This window comes from Cupressus sempervirens, chromosome 7, assembly GCF_028749045.1.
Source record: "Cupressus sempervirens isolate cs-2001-9-10 chromosome 7, ASM2874904v1, whole genome shotgun sequence".
Lineage (NCBI taxonomy): Eukaryota > Viridiplantae > Streptophyta > Pinopsida > Cupressales > Cupressaceae > Cupressus > Cupressus sempervirens.
In genome coordinates this window covers 686,440,243-686,444,991 of record NC_143124.1, presented here as the reverse complement: position 1 = coordinate 686,444,991, position 4,749 = coordinate 686,440,243, and the positions used below count along the sequence as shown (strand labels likewise).

Sequence of the window (4,749 nt, the reverse complement as noted above, 5' to 3'; positions counted from 1 at the left end):
TCAAGTCGAGCACAGTGACATGAGTCGTGCAAAAAATTTGGAGATGACTCGAGTCAGGGCATCCGACTCTATTCGAGTTCAAAACTTTGGGACTTGACAAAAAAAAGAAAAAAGAAAAACTTACCCGATTTTGGATCACGTAATTGACTCGGGCCACTCAGAATCAAGGCAAGTGTAGCTACATGAGTCGAGCAAAAAAAAAATGGAGGCAGTTAAGGCTCGAGGCAATTCGAGTCAGGGTAGCTGAGTCGATTCGAAAACTTTGGCCGTTAGCCAAAAAAAGAGTTAATCGCTTTTGGATCACGTACATGATTTGGGGCGCATAGAATCAAGTCAAGCACGGTGACATGAGTGGTTCAAAAAAATTGTAGAAATCACATTGCGTCAGTATTAGCAGGGACCATCACAATGCTTTGTTTTAATTAAATAGTCAGATTCCCCTTTTTCGTACCAGTTCTGAGTCGACTGTTCGCCGCCTAGGGAAAGCCCTCTGAAGGGGGCATCCTGTGTTTGTCGCCCTATCGGCATGCGAGGCCCGCCCTTGCCACAGGAGTAGCTCGGGCAGGCCGCCAACAGCCCACGAGTTCAGGGTGCAGACCCCTAGGCCTAGCCCTCAGAGCCAATCATTTTCTCGAAGTTATGGATCCATTTTGCTGACTTCCCTTACCTACATTTTTCTATTGACTAGAGGTTGTTCACCTTGGAGACCTGATGCAGTTATGAGTACGATCGAGTGTGAATGGTACTCGATCCTCTAGATTTTCAAGGGATTTCAAAGGTGCATCGGACATCGTGGGACGTGCGGTGCTCTTCCAGCCGCTGGACCCTATCTCTGGTTGAACCGATTTCAGGGTGGGCAGGCTGTTAAAAAGAAAAGAAAACTCTTCCCAGGGCCCCCGCTGACGTCTCCAGATTTCCTAACATTACTGTCCACCGCCACATCCTAGTTCAAGAATATTAACCTGATTCCCTTTCGATGATCGCACAAAGTGCGCCCTTGAAACAGGGTTTCCCCATCTCTTAGGATCGACTAACCCATGTCCAAGTGTTGTTCACATGGAACCTTTCCCACTTCAGTCTTCAAAGTTCTCATTTGAATATTTACTACTACCACCAAGATCTGCACCGGGGGCCGATCCACCTAGGCTCATGCCTAAGGTTTCGCAACAACCCCCACATCCTCCTACTCATCGGAGCTTGGCACTTTCCCCGACGGCTGAGTATAGGTTGCACGCTTCAGCGCCATCCATTTTTGGGGCTAGTTGATTCGGCAGGTGAGTTTTTACACATTCCTTAGTGGATTTTGACTTCCATGACCACCGTCCTGCTGTCTTAATCAACCAACACCCTTTGTGGGATCTGGGTTAGCGCGCAATTTGGCATCATAACTCGACTTTTGGTTCATCCCGCATCGCCAGTTCTGCTTACCAAAAATGGCCCACTTGGAGCTCGCGATTTCGTGGCACGGCTCAACAGAGTAGCTGCGTTGACTTACCTATTTAATTTTGAGAATAGGTTGAGGGAGTTATGCCCTCGATGCCTCTAATCATTTGCTTTACCCAATAAAACTTGCACGTGAGCTCCATCTATCCTGAGGGAAACTTTGGAGGAAACTAGCTACTAGACAGTTCAATTAGTCTTTCACCCCTGTACCCAAGTCAGATGAACGATTTGCACGTCAGTATCATTGCGGGCCTCCACCAGAGTTTCCTCTGGCTTCGCCCTGCTCAGGCATAGTTCACCATCTTTCGGGTCCCAACAGGTGTGCTCACACTTAAACCCTTCACAGAAGATTAGGGTCGGTCTGTGGTGCACCCCCCAAGAGGGGATCTCACCAGTCAGCTTCCTTGTGCCTTGCGGGTTTTACCAACCTGACAAATCACACACATGTTAGACTCCTTGGTCCATGTTTCAAGACGGGTAAGATGGAAAGCTCGCTGGCTAGCGCCACGAGCACATAGGTGCCCGAGAGCACATCGCCGGCCTCCATTCGCTTCCCTCCTGGCAATTTCAAGCACTCTTTAACACTCTTTTCAAAGTCCTTTTCATCTTTCCCTCACGGTACTTGTTCGCTATTAGTCTCTCGCCCGTATTTAGCCTTGGAAGAAATTTACCACCCGATTAGGGCTGCATTCCCAAACAACCCAACTCGCCGACAGTGCCTCGTGGTGCGACAGGGTCTGGGCCCGACAAGGTTATCACCCTCTCTGGAGCCCCCTTCCAGGGGACTTGGGCCTAGTCCATCACTGAGGACGCTTCTACAGACTACAATTCGACATGTGCAGCCATCAATTTTCATGCTGGGCTCTTCTCGGTTCGCTCGTCGTTACTAGGGGAATCCTGGTAAGTTTCTTTTCCTCCGCTTATTGATATGCTTAAACTCAGTGGGTACTCATGCCTAACTTGGGGATGCAGTAGAGATGCAGCAATGCCCGCACTGTGGTGGGCTACTGAGCCCAGAATAAAGTTCCTTGTGAGGAATCGTTTGATCGGCGCAAACCAACGCTGACCTTTGCGAGCCACCACTCATCGTGATGGATCGACAGACCTCGTGCTCATTTCAGCCGACCGTGTGCCACTTGTAGAAGCGGATGGCCATCTCTGCTCCTTGCTGGGGAGGGCAAAATTTTGTAGTGTGACACCCTAGCAGACGTGCCCTTGGCCTAGGCCTCAGTCGCAACTTGTGTTCAAAGACTTGATGATTCACGAGATTTTGCAGTTAACACTAAGTATCGCATTTCGCTACATTCTTAATCATGGCAAGAGCCGAGATATCCGTTGCTAAGAGTCATGATTTTTTTTTGTCACGATGTTGCTGACAGGAACCACCGTCGTCACCGTGATCCAAACATGTCATCGGATCATTCAATCAGTAGGAGCGACGGGCGGTGTGTACAAAGGGCAGGGACATAGTCAACGTGAGCTGATGACTCGCGCTTACTAGGAATTCCTCATTGAAGATCAATAATTGCAATGGTCTATCCACATCATGATGCAATTTGGCAAGATTTCCCAAACCTTTCAAGCCAGGGAGAGAAACTCGTTGGTTGCATCAGTGTAGCACGCATGCAGCCCAGAACATCTAAGGGCATCACAGACCTGTTATTGCCGCAAACTTCCATGGCCTAGGAGGCCATAGTCACTCTAAGAAGCTGGCCACGAAGGGGAACCTCCGCATAGCTAGTTAGCAGGCTGAGGTCTCATTCATTAACAGAATTAACCAAAAAAATTGCTCCACCAACTGAGAACAGCCATGCACCACCACCCATAGAATCAAGAAAGAGCTCTCAATCTGTCAATCCTTACTATGTCTGGACCTGGTAAGTTTCCCCGTGTTGAGTCAAATTAAGCCACAGGCTCCACTCCTGGTGGTGCCCTTCCATCAATTCCTTTAGGTTTCAGCCTTGCGACCATACTCCACCCGGAACCCAAACACTCTGATTTCTCAGAAGGTGTTGGCGAAGTCCTTAGAGCAACATTCATCGATCCTTGGTCGGCATCGTTTATGGTTGAGACTAGGACGGTATCTGATCATCTTCAAGCCCCCAACTTTCATTCTTGATTAATGAAAACATCCTTGGAAAATTCTTTTGTAGTGGTTCATCTTCCATAAATCCAAGAATTTCACCTCTAAAAATGAAATACCAATGCCCCCGACAGTCCCTATTAATCATTACTCCGGTCCTGAAGGCCAACGGAACAGGACCAGATTCTTATCGCATTATTCCATGCTAATGTATTCAAAGCATAGGCTTTCTTTGAGCACTCTAATTTTTTCAAAGTAACGGTGCCGAAACCACGACCCAACCAATTAAGGCCAGGAAGACGCTGCCAATAGAAGGGACGTGAGGGCCAGTGCACACCTAGAAGGCAGACCGACCGTGATGACCCAAGGTTCAACTACGAGTTTTTTAACTGCAACAACTTTAATATATGCTATTGGAGCTTGAATTACCATGGCTTCTGGCACCAAACTTTCCCTCCAATGGATCTTCATTAAGGGATTTAGATTGTACTCATTCCAATTACTAGAATGGATGAGCCCAGTATTGTTATTTGTTGTCACTACCTCCCCGTGTCAGGATTGGGTAATTTGCGCGCCTGCTGCCTTCCTTGGATGTGGTAGCTATTTCTCAGGCTCCCTCTCTAGAATTGAATCCTAATTCTCTATCACCCATCACCACCATGATAGGTCTCTATCCTACCATCAAAAGTTGATAGGGCAAAAATTTGAACGAAGCGTCACCAACATAAAGGCCGTGCGATCCGTTGAGTTATCATGAATCACCGAAATAGTGGGCAAGCCCGCACTGGCCTTTTATCTAATAAATGCATCCCTTCCAAGAGTCAGGATTTTGTGCATGTATTAGCTCTAGAATTACTACGGTTATCCGAGTAGCAAAGTACCATCAAAGAAATTATAACTGATTTAATGAGCCATCTGCAAGTTCACAGTCTGAAATAGTTCATACTTAGACATGCATGGCTTAATCTTTGAGAAAAGCATATGACTACTGGCAGGACCAACTAGGTAGCTTCTGACAACGAGGGGACCCCCAAGACCTTCTACAGCCAAGGGATGCCCGCCACAATGGGAAACAAAAATTTGCATTCGCTCTGCCATGCATCCAAACATAATCCACCGCACAAGCAACAAGAATGACTTTCACAGCACATGCAGGACTCGCAACGCTCAAAGATTTCACACAAGAGGAAAGTGTCCCATCGTCGATCGAACAGGGCCGAATA

General features: G+C 47.5%; 2 pseudogenes; both read right to left on the bottom strand.

Moving 5' to 3' along the window:
* Positions 1-682: 682 nt before the first annotated feature.
* Positions 683-2,389, bottom strand: LOC149548651 (25S ribosomal RNA; annotated as a pseudogene).
* Positions 2,390-2,748: 359 nt separating this feature from the next.
* LOC149548650 (18S ribosomal RNA) lies at positions 2,749-4,534 on the bottom strand (annotated as a pseudogene).
* Between the last annotated feature and the right edge of the window lie 215 nt (positions 4,535-4,749).